Raw genomic sequence first — 16,933 nt, 5'->3', positions numbered from 1 at the left:
GGAAAAATTCGCGGGGGACGGCTGGTGGGACCCACCCCACCAAGCCAGCCCCCTTTCTTCCTCCTACCGCCCGAGAGAACAGAGGAGTGATGGTCTCTCCTCCTCTTCACCCCCTTCGATCTCCTCAGTTTCTTCACCGTTCTTGCGGATCAAGATGACTCCACGACGAGAGAAGTAAGCTCTTTCGATCCCTCGAATTAGTTTTAGTCAAAAAGTTTTGGTTTTCATGCATTTTTAGGCACACGATGAACCCTAGTTCATCTATTAGTTTGAACATACCTACAGTAGCATCGCAAGTTGTAGCACACAACAGAGTTGATGGTTGATGCTCTGCACTTGCACTGTCAAACAGAAAGACAGTGTTCATTCAACAAACCATTTTCCTTTTGGCACTTAAACTGTCTGAATACAACCCATACAGACACGCCGGGCCTGCCTCTTCTTCAGTGTCTTCACATCCTGACACCGCGCGGCATAGTGTCCAAACTACGTTGCCCTGACGGACCCTGGCGACGCAGCCCACAAAGCATTCTCCATTTGATTCAAGGAAGAAAATTTGCCATCTTCTTTGCCATGCACAAGAAAATCACACCTCAAGTGCCAGCCTCTCCACAAAATCATGAGAACCTGTCTTTTTTGTCCGGTGAAATTCTTGAAAGAAGTGGCAGTATCAGTTAGTTTGTAATAATTATACCATTGTCTTGCTGACCCTAACTTCAGCTAATGACGCGAAAACTTAAACTTTTTTTATAGTGGGGCGAAACTTGAGAAACGTCGCTGACAAAATATTCTTCTAAAAGAAAATCTATTTGTACAGTACACAGAAAGGTCACACTAGCAAGGAAGTGAATGATGTCTCCTTGTTTGAAAAAAAACAAAGTATACTCAGCTAAACACAATTAGAGACAACACTAATTACTTTATTAACTAGTGTACCTCCAACCTAACAACTCCAGGCAAAGAAATATAGCATCGTCTCTCCCGTGACTTCTTCAGGAAGTAGGGGGTCAGGCAAAACTGAGCAAGCCTTGTTGGTTTCTTCGATGTTCTTCATATGATGAAACCAACAATGTGATCTTTTTGTGTAGTGCGACAAAAGTAACTATATCTGTTTGAAAACAGTGTGTCTAGGTCATATGAGATATGCTCCCTCTGTAAAAAAATATAAGAGTGTTTAGATCACTAAAGTAGTGATCTAAACGCTCTTATATTTCTTTACGGAGGGAGTAATAAGCTAAGAGGAAAAAAATCTCTACTAATAAATTGAAACAAGGTGAGAGGAGATCATGGGACTAATAAATGAAAACTAGATCATAAAGGCGCGCTTTGCCACTCCCGAGGTAATCTTACAATCATTTCATAAATAAATTACATTTAAAATACAAATAGTTACAATTATATTGATTCACTACATAAAATTTGACTATTACGAGATACCTCAAAGTGATATATCTGAATCACAAATTTCTGTCCATCAACTTCAAGGTCAGCAATAATGATATCCATATATGGTTCAGAGAGTCAAAACAATCTAAATTTTCATGAAATAACTAAACATGGCCAATAAAGGCATGTGTTCTGGTCACTCGATTTCAACCAACTGCACATGAGATCTAGCTCCAAATCATGGATAAGACATGAGGTCTGACCAGCAGTACTCAATGGTCACTAATCCACCTGACACCTGTTATGAATGTTGAAAGAACATGCGGTGCCCCCATGTTTGGTTTTGGTAATTGATGACAATCTCTATGGACTAATGGTTGCCTTGAGTTATATTTGAAGGATTTGTCCATAGGCATTTCTTGAAGTCCACGTGTTGGTTTCAAGGAGTTTATGTGGTGACCAAGGTGTTATTAAGGAATTATCCAAAGATTGGTCATGTGAGAGTTGAGCTTATTGCAAGCATCTCTTGAAGAAGAAGATTGTGTGATCATTCATGTTTACCTTCAAGACATCATCCAAATGAAGAGAGTTGGAAAGAGTCAAGGTTGATCAAGACTAAGTCAAGAGTGAATCAAGTTGATCAACACACAAAGCGCACAAGATGTACCGAGGGATCAAGCGATCCCATGGTATGGTAAGCATTGTCAATTACACTTTGTGTACTAACCCATGGTCTTCGTGAGAGTTCTTTGTGGGGTTAGGTTGCGGTGTGCAAGTTCAAGTGAAGCGGGCAAGTTCAAGTAAAGCATCACGAAGAGATCAAATGCTTGAAGCCATTGTGGTGACAATGGACTTGTGAAGATGTGCGGAAGGGTGGCTCACCCATAGTGGAGTATGGGGGAGCAATCAACTAGTCTTCATCGAGCCAACACAATCAAGAAAGGTGGTCCATCTTGAGGGAGTCAAGATCGTCATCATCTAGCTCAAGTGGACCATGTGCAAGGCAAAGATTTGCCCTTGATAGGTTTTCTATTTTACCGGTCTCATGGTAGTTGTGGGAGACCGGGTTATAGGATCGATTGCCATACTATCAAGGGGGGCTCTCGATGAGTAGCTTGATCGTATCGTTCATAGAGAGCTCAAACCAGTGCATCCTTGCATCATCTTTATTGGTTCTTGTTTGGTTCTTCTCTTTGTGAGTTTTGGAGCTTATGGTCATCTTCATGACAAGCTCGAGTTCATCGAAAACGGAGTTAACATGCATATTCTATGATGTTTTCGATGTTGGAGGTTATGCCGGTTCCTCTCGGTTGGATGTTTCACTCCTCTATTTGTTGGCATACCTCCCCTGCCTCTTCTTACTATGATGTTTTGATGCTACTCGTCTTCCTCTATCCAACAAGCTTGAGTTTGCTCAATTCGGAGCTCATATGCAGAAGTTATGGCAGTTTTGGTTTCCCGTGGAGTATACTTGTTTTCGTGGAAGTGGCTTTAGGATGGCGCCAGCGGTAGTACCGCGGTCCCAGCGGTAGTACCGCTTAGGAGTCACAGGCGGCAGTACCGCTCTGCAGCGGTAGTACCGCCGGTGGGTCCTCAGCAGTAGTACCGCTGCGGTACCAGGCCCCTACCGCGTCGACTCGAGGGGTCATTTTTCGTGTCGGATTGTGCGGTACTTCGCAGCGGCAGTAGAGCGGCAGTGCCGCTCATGAGCGGTAGTACCGCCCTACCACCGCGGCAGTACCGCTCGAGTCCGTATCTCTCCTGCCCTCCTAACTCCACGGTAGTACCGCCCGGGGAAGCGGTAGTACGGCTGTTCTCAGCGGTAGTACCGCTGCCTTGTGCGGTAGTACCGCCCTCTGCGGGGCTGTTTTGGGGGTAACGGTTGGATTGTTCCCCCCACTATATAAGGGGGTCTTCTTCCCCATTCTACCTTATCCTTTGAGCTCGTGTTCTTCCCCCATTGTTGACCTTCTTCGAGCTTGCTAACTCTCAATCCCTCCATGGATTCTTGCTAGTTTTTGAGGGAAAAGAGAGAGGAGATCTAGATCCACATTTCCACAAATCACTTTCTCCTCTATGTGAGGGGAACCCCTTGGATCTAGATCTTGGAGTTCTCCTTCTTGTTCTTCCTCTCATTTTCCTCCCTAGCATTAGTTGCTTCGGTGGGATTTGAGAGAGAAGGACTTGGGCACTCCGTGTGCCCGTGCCATTGCATTTGGTGCATCGGTTTGAGTTCTCCACGGTGATACGTGGAAGTTACAAGTTGAGAAGCTTATTACTCTTGGGTGCTTGGTACCCTTGAGCTTGTTCCTCTTGGGTGCTTGGGCGCCCTAGACGGTTGGTGGTGTTCGGAGCTCAATCATTGTGGTGTAAAGCTCCGGGCAAGCGCCGGGGTCTCCAATTAGGTTGTGGAGATCGCCCCGAGCAATTTGACGGGTACCGATGACCGCCCCCAAGGGTTGCCAAAGTGTACGGGTTCGGTGACCGCCCCCAAGGGTTGCCATTTGTACGGGTTCAGTGACCGCCCTCAAGGGTCCCTTAGTGGAATCACGGCATCTTGCATTGTGCGAGGGCGTGAGGAGATTACGGTGGCCCTAGTGGCTTCTTGGGGAGCATTGTGCCTCCACACCGCTCCAAACGGAGATTAGTATCCGCAAGGGTGTGAACTTCGGGATACATCGTCGTCTCCACGTGCCTCAGTTATCTCTTACCCGAGCCCTTTACTTATGCACTTTACTTTGTGATAGCCATATTGTTTCTTGTCATATATCTTGCTATCACTTAGTTGTTTATCTTGCTTAGCATAAGTTGTTGGTGCACATAGGTGAGCCTAGTCTTTGTAGGTTTTGTGCTTGTCAAATTAACCGTTAGGTTTATTCCGCATTTGTTCAAGCCTAAACCGTAATTATTTTAAAGCGCCTATTCACCCCCCTAGGCGACATCCACGATCTTTCAAATGTGAAAGCTCCTCGTGCCTCCAAATTTTGATTACTCGAGCACAACTGAGGTCAAAATATACACAAGATCCTCAACTTATTTCTTGAAAAATTAAATAAATGTGAAGCACATGCAATACATGCATGACAGTGGGAATATGATCGTGCTCAAGTATATCAGTTGCAACATGCTTCTTGTTGTAATTATTAGCACAATGACATTATTGTTGAAAACACGCCCTAGAAGCAATAATAAAGTATTGTTTTATTTCCATCTTCGTAATTAGTGGTTATATTTGTATGTTATAATTGCAATGATTTTTGAATTTGAGATTTGGAGAAAACTCAGTTGCATGTGTGGAAACATAAACGCCAAATAGATCCCTAGTCTCACCTCTAAGACTAGGTCAGGTATTGCACGATGGTCATGTTTTCCTCATTATAGGACATTGTTAAAGTAACCAGGATGCCGGCAATAATGTGAGCACATTGTTGGTAGAACAATGATGTTGAACAGACCCAACTTACGATTAATTCATGATCCCATCGTCACTATGTCATTGGTATTATCATACTACATGTTAACGTATACTCATGATTCCAGAATTGAGGATTCTCTCCTTCAAACTGGGGAAAATCCAGTTTAGGAAGGGCCCAATTGAAGTGCGAAGTGTGGTGCGAGCCGTGCTCAAAATCCCGATGCAGACTGACAAGAGGCGGAGAAGGGGATGTGACATCGAGTAACGCACCCTTGCCCGGAGGCGACGTCAGGGTGGTGACCACCCCATGAGCCGAGCCCCCGGAATCGATGACCTCGCCGTGGCCACTTGGCCCGTGGTGCCCGCGGATGTCGACGGAGTTGACGCCCGCTGGCCGCACCACCGCGCCCTCCTGGGTCGCCGGAGACAACGCGAGCACCGGATGAAGGGCGATCCGGCCGACTTGCGTCCGCAGCTCATCCAGCTGCTGCTGCAGGTTGGTCACCGCCGGCCGCCACAACTCGAGCGACTGCTGGATCGCGTCGAGGCGAGCGTCGTTGGCGACGCGCCCGTCGTTGACCGCTTTGGCGAGTGCCGCAATCTGTTCTTCCATCGCCGCCGCTTGCTTTGCGGCCTTGGTCTGGTAGCAAGGTTTCTGGTACAACGGATCCAGATCGGTGACCTCTGATACCACTTGTCACGGGCCTTTGTCGATCTAAGATAGGAAGGAGGAGATCAAGGGAAAGGGAAAGACAAAGGAGAGGGATCTGGAAGAGACGCGAGGAAGAACAACTTCTCTCGTGCGTTCAGTTAAGTCATAATACATCATAATCCTCATTCACGCGGACGCAGCCGCCTTTAACCCCACGGCACGCAGGCCGTCTCCAGCTCACCCACTCGCTGGGCCCATCGGGCAGTTACACTTGCGAGCTGGTCACGCGCCCGCCGTGTGCCTTGCGTGACCCGTCGCCTCATCATCCTCGCTGCCAAGTGGGACCTTGGCGTCATACGTGACACTTCACCAGGATTGTGGTCTGGTCTGCGCCTGACGTGGGGGTGCAACTGCCGCCAACGTGCCGATTGTGGTCTCGGAGTCACCTCGGCATCGGCGCGAGGACTGTCGATGCAGCATTATACGAGTCGGCTAGACTCCTCCAGCATTGACGCGAGTACAAGTACGGCTGGCCGATGCCGCCTACTATGGTTGTAACCGGAGCTTGTTGATTTCAAATCACATACGTATAAAAACTGGTGGGTTTAATTATAAAGAACCGAGGTGGGACTAGAATGCAGATTTGCGGCACCCGAGCTCCACTACTCTCTATATTTGAACATTTTAAATTCGTGTTTTTAAAGTTTAAAAAATATGATTTTCCCCGGGGATACATATACACATTCCAAATACCCGTGGCAAGTTTTGGTAGAAATCTAGCTTTGTGTTGGGATATAGGAAAATAAATAAATTTCTAATAGTATATAGGAGAAAAAGGATGCCATTTCTGTCAGAAATTTCGCTTTTTGTATTTCCCAAAATACAAGTATTTCTTTTCCAGATTTTTACCAGCACTTAGGAATATGTGTATGTATTCACGTATTTGTTTTAACGTTATTTTGAGAACCGGAAGTGTGTTTGTCAAAATTTCCAAATACCAAGAGCCATGGAGCTCGGTAGCTGTCGGCACTTTTCGGGTGGAACTATTTCTATTGTAGTTGGGTTGTGTCCCTTGGCGTAGGAGGAGAGGTCGTGAGTTCTATCCACTTGTGGGTAACATGGTGATTCAGAAGCTTTGCATCCACGACGTGGACACGTCCGCATGGCACTTGTACGACTCCATCAAGGAATGGTGGGCGAGTTTGAGCGCCGAGGGCACCGCCAACCGAAAAGCGAAGGCTTCGATAACCATGTTGGTTTCATGGGTGATCTGGAATGAGCGTAATGCAAGGGTGTTTAGACACAAGAGTGCCCCTCCGCTTGTCTTGCTAAACAATGTGATCGAAGAGTCTAACCTTTGGGTTAAAGCCGGGGCGAAAAATTTAGGGTCTTTCTTATTGCGAGAGTAATTGCCATGCCGTTTCTTGGCACTGTGTTGTAACAAACTCTTTCTCCTCCTCATTTAATATATGAGGCAAATCTTTTGCCTCCGTTTGAAAAAAAAATATTTTTGGCTCCTTGGCCACCATGCCCATATGACGGAAATAAAATGGGCCCAGCTCAGCCATGAGCCGGACAGATAAAAACAACACGGCCCATGAAAAAAATAACGAACGTACGGGCAGTTTATTAGTACCACATCGGATATTAAAAAATCTCAAAAAAAAAATAATATGGAAAATTGACGGTGAACGGACAGAAGCAATCCGTACTTTATTAGTAGGTAAGATAAGATAAGATAAGATTATGTAAAGATTTGGGACATAATGTGTTCAATGCATAACTACTCGACAAATTAAATGTCCCCAAATTAGAATGTTTCACTAGCATACTTTAGGCAGAAACATAGTGGTATACGGACATACATTAAACACAATAAGGGTGGCGCAAAGAGCGCCTCCTCGCGTACTCCACGGCGATAGCTTTTACTGTGACAATATTTTTTTAGAGGATTTAGAGAAAGAAAACGCCCGCCGCCCTCGCGCACACGGCACCCAGCCGTCCCTCAGTTCGAGACCGCGGATTGGGTAGCACTCCGCAACCAGGCTCTGCTTTTCCATCGCCCAACATCGCCTCCTCCGCTCTCGCACACAACCTCCACCGCCTCCGCATCGCTCTCCCGCTTCTATGCGCCGCCGCCGCCGCCGCTTCTCCCGCGCCTTCCCTTCCCCGTTCCTCTCTCCTAGCCTATCTCTAACCCTCCACCTCTCCCTTTCTTCCCCGGGTGCGGCAAGCGGAACGGGGGCGCGGCGGGAGAGAGGTTCTCCACCCCAGACAGACGACGTCGCCGTCTCCAAGCTCAGCCTCGTCTGCAGCAGCGGCAGGGACCTCTGCCCGTGGGTCTCTGTCTCGTTGCTCATCCTTCGGGAGGGGAATCGCTGTGGGCACCTTAGCATCGGCGGCGACGCGAAGGAGGGACGTGTGTCGGTGTCAAAACCGGCGGATCTCGGGTAGGGGGTCCCGAACTGTGCGTCTAAGGCCGATGGTAACAGGAGGCGGGGGACACGATGTTTACCCAGGTTCGGGCCCTCTCGATGGAGGTAATACCCTACTTCCTGCTTGATTGATCTTGATGATATGAGTATTACAAGAGTTGATCTACCACGAGATCGTAGAGGCTAAACCCTAGAAGCTAGTCTATGGTATGATTGTTGTTGTCCTACGGACTAAACCCTCCGGTTTATATAGACACCGGAGGGGGCTAGGGTTACACAGAGTCGGTTACAAGGGAGGAGATCTACATATCCGTATTCCCAAGCTTGCCTTCCACGCCAAGGAGAGTCCCATCCGGACACGGGACGAAGTCTTCAATCTTGTATCTTCATAGTCCAACAGTCCGGCTAAAGTACATAGTCCGGCCGTCCGAGGACCCCCTAATCCAGGATTCCCTCAGTAGCCCCCGAACCAGGCTTCAATGACGATGAGTCCGGCGCGCAGATTGTCTTCGGCATTGCAAGGCGGGTTCTTCTCCAAACTCTAAGTACCTGTTGAGTAGTGTCCGGCTTCCCATAAATATTGCACTCCTTGGCTTCCGTGCCTAATAATGGCTATCTTCCACGTGTCGAGCGAATGCGAGAAGCCAGGGCATTTTTACATTTGCCACCCTACCATGTGGGTAAATCGTCTATTAAAGAGACGGGGATTCTCAGATCCAGATCACACCATTCCCCCACAGCGAGTATCCATCGGAGCGCGCCCGGAAAAATCCATTCCAACATGGCCGGCCATCGTAGCTCCTCCTCTCGCTCCCGTAGCCCTAAGCCCGGCAATTGGAAGAAGTGTTCCGTCCCTCACATCCAATTAGTAGAGTTACAGACCCAGGGATTTCTCCCTCCAGCGTATATGGTCCCCGTTCGAGCCGGGCTCGCCACCTACAATGGCGGGGAGCAAGCGGAGAGCTTTCCCAACCCATCAATGGGGGAGCGGGTATGCCTTGTCCCTTATTAAGGGGGCTTGGATTTCCAATTCATCCGTTCCTCCGTGGGCTCCTGCAGTTCTATGGCCTCCAACTGCATAACTTTACTCCCGCCTCCATATTACACATCGCTGGCTACGTCGCCCTTTGCGAGCTGTTTCTGGGCTGCGAAGCTCATTTCGAGCTATGGAAGAGGCTATTCTGCCTCGTACCCCGTACACAGGAGGGGTCAATATATCAAGTGGGCGGAGCCGAAATATGGCACATCGCCGGGACCGGATACCTGTCCGGTACTCCGAAGAAGACATCCGAAGACTGGCCTTTGGAGTGGTTTTATATGGAGGACATCCCCCTTCCGGAACCTATTCGGATGGGCCTCCCTGAGTTCGACAATGCTCCCTTGAAGAAACACCGCAGCTGGCGCCCTCGGAGCCCCCAGGAGGAAGATAACGGAGAAGTCCTTTACCTGATGGGCCGGATAAAGACGCTGGCCCAATCAGGATTGACAATAATTGAGGTCATGTCAATATGTATAATGCGGGCGGTGCAGCCACTTCTATCGGGGACAACCCATGTGGCACTTCAATGGCGAAGACGATGCTACCCGCTGCGGTCGTAAGGGACCGGACTCCGTCGCTGCTCTAGCGAAAATATTGTCCGATTTATATAAAGGAGAGGAAGAGGAGTTCATCCGCAATAAGCCACGAGATGTATTCTCCATGTACAACCCCCAAGCTGGGTGAGCTGCTACTTTTCACTCCAAACCTTCCCACATCCTTCGTCATAAGTATTTACCTTGCCATTTCATAGCAGGAACTGTGAAAAGCTGTGAGGGAGGTCCACAACCCGCCTCCACAACCAGAGGACCCTGACCGAGCCCTCGATCCCGGACTCGAAGAAGATCCGGACACATTTGTGGAACTTATTGACAGGACGTTCTATCAATTAAGCTACAACGGCGCCATGGTGGCCATCATAGCCGATTATCCCGGGCTACTCCCTGCATCACATGTAAGTAAAACCGGAGTCCCCACTTCCGAGAAGGATCCCTTTTTCTGCACTTCACCTACCGCACGCATATGGTGTCTTACAGGGAAGGCCTTCGGGACGCCATGCCGAACCCGCAGTGACTCTCCAACAAGGGGCACCGAAGCTGGGTAGGCTTAAAAGGAAGGCGGTCAGGACTGAGACGCCGTCGCAGAGGTATGAGAAAGAACCCCCCGTGGTTGTTCGTCTTTTAAAATATAATGACGCCCATGTTTCCTAGTAGGAAAAACGCTCACCGGACTGTATCGGAGAGCCTGCCGGCCACGCCTCCTCCAGCCGGGCTCCAGAGCCGGACTTAGAGGCAGACGCTAACAAGGGGCAAATGCCGGATGTTCCTCCTACAGAGGATGCGGACAGGCTGTCGGCTACGAATTCCGAAGTGGAGAGTGCCATGAATCACAGGCGTCGCCGGGCCGTACTCCGCGACGCTTGTTTCTCCCAGGAGGCGTTCGATGCCTTCAACTCAGGAGACGCGTACATCCGAGCTGCTCAAAATGGTCTTGCCGGAGCCACGGACCAGTATGTAAAGGATATACGGGTAAGAAAATCTAATAATTATGTATATCAGTAGCCCCTGAGACTTGAAACAGTTGGCACAACTGATTTAAGGATCATTGTTTGCATAGGTTCTTACTGAGAAGAATACCCAGTTGTCTCAAGAGCTGGAGGAGTGCAAAGCCCAGCTACGGGCCGCAGTTGCCGCAATGAAGGAGTCCGAGAAGGCCCCTACTGGTAATACTTATTTCTATTGAAAAGAATGACATGTACCGGTTAGTATTCGGCATGTCCGCAAATCTAACAATAGATTCTGCAGATGATCCCGGAGTGAATCCGGAGGTCGTGCAAGGGAATGAGCAACATGCTCAACGACAGCTAAAGGCTGGCGAGCGCGTGCTTACGCAGGTTAGACGGGAGAAAAACGATCTCCAAGACGCCAATACCCGTCTGGGCGTTGAACTGAAAGATGTTCGAGCCCAGCTTGCTGACTCCGTAAAGGAGAATAAGCGGCTTGGAGGCGGCATTTTTAGTAAGTGCTTGAACGAACTTTTAAAGAGTTCGGCGAAGAAACCGGCTGACAGAGTTATATCTGTAGGTATGCTGGCGGGTCGTCCCGCGGAGGAGATGCCCAGGTCTACAGGCGATCTTCTGCCAGAGCTCTCACAACTGCATGAACAAGTACGACAGGTGATGCAGGGCATTGCCCAAGCCTTGTGGCCATCCGCCTCCCTGCCAGGAGGCATGAGAGAGCTTGTCGAAAAGCTCCAGGGAGTGCGGCGGCGCTTCCGATTATGGAAGATATCAGCCTGCCGACAAGGTGCAAGGGAAGCCTGGGCCATGGTGAAGACGCGATATACCAAGGCTGACCCGAACCACATGGCCGAGGTCGGACCTGTGGGGCCTGATGGGAAAGAGATCCCCGTCAGTTTGGTGTATGACCAGGTAGAATTAGCCGCAAAGTATTCTCAACAGGACTGTAGGATAGACAACCTGTTGGATGGTATAGAAGAAGAATTTAGTCAGTCTAAGTGACTGTGTACTTCAAGTGACATATATTGTCCCTAGCCGGATTATAAATCATTTGTCATGGCGGACCCTTTCGCTTCAACCTCCGGACCCGACAGCCCAGAGTGTATCCGAAAACCCGCTCAGTTATGTAAAAACCGGGATATGCGTGGAAACCAGGCGTAGGGGTCATCGGTGCTTGAACAGACAAGTACCCAACTAGCTATGTTGTATTACATGGATAGTAAAAAACATCTTCCAGGGAAAATAGTTCCGTTAAGGGTTCCTTTCCCTGGGTACGCATGCATTAATGTGCATGTCCGGACTGCGAAAAGAGATGCAGGATATAAACTTCTGGGGGTATGTAGTACAATAAATAGAAATCATCTTTTGTTCACCGACCGAATATTCCCTTAAAAACGCTAGCTTTCGGCTTCACCCAGTCTGAGGTACACATCCGGCTGACCCGGCAGTAACAATCGCAGAGGTGCTCCCCTTATGCCCTAGCCGAATTAACGGGAACGTAGGGCATAAACACAAGAGCCAGGCAACCCAGCTTGGCCAAAACTTAAGTCATATCGATGCATATAATGGCGAAAAAAGGTACATGTGAAAAGTAACACATGTGTGGGGCCTAGAGCCCGGAACGTAGCTATATTACGCTTCTGTATAAGAAGCCCCCAGGTATCATGAGCGCGGCTAGCGCGTCAAGATTGTGTAGTCAAGACACATTTTAGCCTTTTAAGGCCTTGAAGAAAAAAGGGAAGAAAGAAAGAAAAGACAGATAATGAATATATAAAAAATTGACAGAGGTAAGGAGACGAACATAGAGTCCGGCACTAGGCGTAGAACCTTCGGAGTCTGGCTGCGTTCCATGGGTTTGGCTCGAGTCGATTGTCCGATGCATCCCGCAGACGGTACGCTCCACCGGTCAGAACTTGGTCAATAACGAAGGGACCTTCCCATTTGGGCTTGAGCTTGTTCTTTTTCTTCTACGGTAGGCGTAGAACGAGTTCGCCAACGTTATAAGTTTTGGCCCGTACTTCTCTGCTTTGATACCTTCGAGCCTGTTGCTGATAGAATGCGGAACGGGCTTTTGCCACGTCACGCTCCTCCTCCAGGGCGTCCAAACTGTCCTGCCGATCAAGCTCGGCTTCTTTCTCTTCATACATGCGCACTCTAGGTGAGTCATGAATTATGTCGCAGGGCAGTACCGCCTCTGCGCCGTACACCATAAAAAACGGTGTGTATCCGGTAGTGCGATTCGGCGTGGTCCGCAGCCCCCATAGTACGGAGTCGAGCTCCTCTACCCAGTGCGTATCGGATTCCTTCAAGGATCGCACTAATCTGGGTTTAATGCCGCTCATGATAAGACCATTTGCTCGCTCGACTTGACCGTTAGTTTGCGGGTGATAGACAGAAGCATAATCGAGCTTGATGCCCATGTTGCTGCACCAAAGTTTTACCTCGTCGGCTGTAAAGTTCGAGCCGTTATCGGTGATGATGCTGTGGGGAACGCCATAACGGTGTACAACCCCGGATATGAAGTCTATCACTGGTCCGGATTCGGCCGTTTTAACTGGTTTGGCTTCTATCCATTTGGTGAATTTGTCCACCATGACCAATAGGTATTTTTTCTTATGGCTTCCCCCTTTAAGTGGTCCGACCATATCAAGCCCCCAGACCGCAAAGGGCCAAGTGATGGGGATTGTTTGGAGAGCGGTAGGTGGCATATGGCTTTGGTTTGCAAAAGCTGGCAACCGACGCAACGTTGAACGAGGTCCTGTGCGTCTGCTCGGGCCGTCGGCCAGTAGAAACCTGTATGGAAGGCCTTGTTTACAAGGGCCCGAGCTGCGGCGTGGTGGCCGCCAAGTCCAGCATGAATTTCTGCCAAAAGTTGCCGTCCTTCCTCTTCGGAGATGCACCTTTGAAGGACTCCGGTAGCGCTTTTCTTATAAACCTCTCCCTCGTGGACCTTGTAGGCTTTAGACCGCCGCACAATGCAGCGCGCCTCGTTTGGGTCCTCGGGTAGTTCCTGCCTAGTTAGGTAGGCCAGGAATGGTTCTGTCCACGGGGCGATGACAGCCATTATTACGTGGGCGGAAGGTGTTATTTCAGTGGCAGAGCCTCCGATTATGTCAGAGTGTTCGGCATCTGGTGTTGTGGCCGGGTCCGGACCATTGTTACCGGTCTCTCCTTCCCATACCACGGATGGCTTAAACAGCCTTTCCAAGAAGATATTAGGTGGGACAGGGTCGCGCTTAGCGCCGATGCGGGCGAGGATATCCGCCGCCTGATTGTTTTCCCGGACCACATGGTGGAATTCAAGCCCCTCGAACCGAGCTGACATTTTGAGGACGGCGTTGCGATAAGCCGCCATTTTTGGATCCTTGGCATCGAAGTCTCCATTTATTTGAGATATTGCGAGGTTCGAGTCCCCACGCACCTCCAGGCGTTGAATGCCCATGGAGACTGCCATCCGGAGACCATGTAACAGGGCCTCATATTCTGCTGCGTTGTTGGAGTCTGTGTATAGTATTTGGAGTACGTATTGGACTGTATCTCCGGTGGGGGATGTCAGGACGACGCCAGCCCCTAGACCAGCCAGCATTTTAGAGCCGTCAAAGTGCATGATCCAATTGGGGTATGCGCCGTACTCCTTAGGGAGTTCGGCTTCTGTCCATTCGGCGACGAAATCAGCCAGTACTTGTGACTTGATGGCTCGCTGTGGTTTGTATATTATGTTGAACGGGAGGAGCTCAATAGCCCATTTAGCAATCCGTCCCATGGCCTCGCGGTTTTTTATTATGTCGTTGAGTGGTACTTCAGAGGCCACCGTAATTGAACACTCTTGAAAGTAGTGTCGTAGTTTCCGGGATGCCATGAAGACCGCGTATGCTATCTTTTGATAATGTGGGTACCGTGATTTGCATGGAGTGAGGACAGTGGATACATAGTATACCGGCTTTTGAAGCGGGAACTTATGTCCGTCCATCTCTCGTTCGACAACGAGCACTGCGCTTACAACTTGGTGTGTTGCCGCTATATATAACAGCATTGGTTCGCCGACATTTGGCGCGGCCAAGATTGGGTTTGTGGCCAAAACGGCTTTTATTTCTTCTAATCCGGCCGTGGCCGCATCCGTCCACTCGAAGTGTTCGGTGCATCGAAGAAGGCGATAAAGAGGCAGTGCCTTTTCTCCTAATCGGGAGATGAAGCGGCTTAAGGCAGCCACGCATCCAGTTAGTTTCTGGATTTGCTTGAGGTCTGTTGGGATGGCCAACTGTGACAGAGCTCGGATTTTAGCCGGATTTGCTTCGATTCCTCTGTTGGAGACGATGAAGCCTAAGAGCTTTCCGGCGGGCACACCGAAGACGCATTTTTCCGGATTGAGCTTAATGTCGTATGTTCGGAGATTGTCGAACGTGAGCCTCAAGTCGTCTATTAGGGATTCGACGTGTCTGGTTTTAATGACCACGTCGTCTACGTATGCCTCCACTGTTTTGCCAATCTGTGTCTCCAAGCATGTCTGAATCATGCGTTGATAGGTTGCACCGGCGTTTTTGAGCCCGAAAGGCATGGTGTTAAAACAGAAGGGGCCGTATGGAGTGATAAATGCCGTTGCGGCTTGATCGGACTCCGCCATCTTAATTTGATGGTATCCGGAGTATGCGTCGAGGAAACACAATGAGTCGTGTCCTGCGGTAGCATCGATAATTTGATCGATGCGAGGGAGGGGGAAGGGATCCTTTGGGCAAGCCTTGTTAAGGTCCTTGAAGTCGACGCATAGGCGCCAGGATTTGTCCTTCTTTGGTACCATCACCAGGTTCGCTAGCCAGTCCGGATGTTTTATTTCTCGGATGAATCCGGCCTCCAGTAACTTGGCTAGCTCCTCTCCCATGGCTTGTCGCTTAGGCTCAGAGAAGCGCCGAAGAGTTTGCTTGACCGGCTTGAATCCCTTTAGGATGTTAAGGCTATGCTCGGCCAGCCTGCGTGGGATTCCTGGCATGTCTGAAGGATGCCAGGCGAAGATGTCCCAATTCGTGCGCAAGAATTCCCGTAGCGCGGCATCTACTGTGGGGTTTAACTGTGCCCCGATGGATGCTGTTGTTGTAGGGTCCGTTGGATGGAATTGGAATTTGACTATTTCATCCGCTGGTTTAAAAGAGGTGGACTTGGATCTTTTGTCGAGTATCACGTCGTCCCTGTCCACTGTGGAGCGTAGCATAGTTAATTCCTCGGCCGCGAGGGCTTCGGATAACGCCTCGAGGGCCAGTGCGGCTGTTTTATTTTCGGCGCGGATTGCTATGTCCGGATCACTAGCTAGAGTGATGATTCCATTGGGCCCGGGCATTTTGAGCTTCATGTACCCGTAATGGGGTATAGCTTGGAAGATCGTGAATGCCTCCCGCCCTAGAAGGGCGTGATATCCGCTATTGAACGGGGCCACTTGGAATGTGATTTCTTAGGACCTATAATTCTCCGGTGTGCTAAATACCACATCTAGTGTGATTTTCCCAGCGCATCGTGCCTCCCGACTAGGGATGATTCCTCTGAAGGTCGTGCTGCTTTGCTCAATGCGGCTTTTGTCTATTTCCATTTTTCAAAGAGTCTCCTCATAGATGAGGTTTAATCCGCTGCCGTCGTCCATGAGCACTTTAGTAAGCCGGAAGCCGTCCACAATCGGATTAAGGACCAAGGCGGCTGGTGCTCGGGCTGTTCGGAATTTAGGTTCCTCACTGGCATTGAAGGTGATAGCCGTATCACTCCATGGATTTACTGCTGCCACGTGGCAGACTTCGGCAAGGCTGCGGAGTGCTCGCTTACGCCTATTATTTGAGGCGAAGGTCTCAAAGACTGTCAATACTGTATTGTTGTTCTCCACGAAATGGTGCTCTGCGGTATTGTTGATGAGGAGATCCTCACCGCTCTAGGCCACCCGCCGGAGTACCCAACATGCTCTAAGGCTGTGTGTTGGCATGGTATCCGTCGTACTGTGAATTTTGCATGGCCCATTAAGCCATACCTCCAATACGGTTCCACGCCCTGTAGTGGGCTTTTGCTTCTTTGTAATTGGATCGGGTGACTTACGAGAGTACACCCTTTTAGTTCGAATGGGGGGTTTTGTCAGAGCCGGAGGATCCCAAAATTTTGTTTGGGTTTTCCAGGCGCTTTCCATTGCACAGTACTTCCGTACTATGGCCACCAAGTCAGTGAAGTGTGCTATGTCACGGCGACTTATGGCGTTGAAGATACCCCTGTCCGTGCAATTTTTGCAAAAGAATGAAATTGCGTCTTCCTCGCGACAGTCCTTTACCTTGCTCATTACAAGGAGGAATCTGGCCCAATAGTGGTGTACTATCTCTTGGGGCTCTTGTCTAATGTGGGAAAGATCACTTATATCTGGGTGGCTGGGTAGATTTAGGTCCGAACCCTGACCCGATCTAAGACCTGGGGGCGGAGAAGTTTCCGAGCTTGGAAGTTCGGGCTTCGGGATATTGCCCAATAGGTCTGG

The sequence above is a fragment of the Triticum aestivum genome, chromosome 5D, assembly GCF_018294505.1.
Source record: "Triticum aestivum cultivar Chinese Spring chromosome 5D, IWGSC CS RefSeq v2.1, whole genome shotgun sequence".
NCBI classification, from domain to species: domain Eukaryota; kingdom Viridiplantae; phylum Streptophyta; class Magnoliopsida; order Poales; family Poaceae; genus Triticum; species Triticum aestivum.
The sequence above is the reverse complement of the archived record's forward strand: the minus strand, read 5'-3'. Positions refer to the sequence as shown.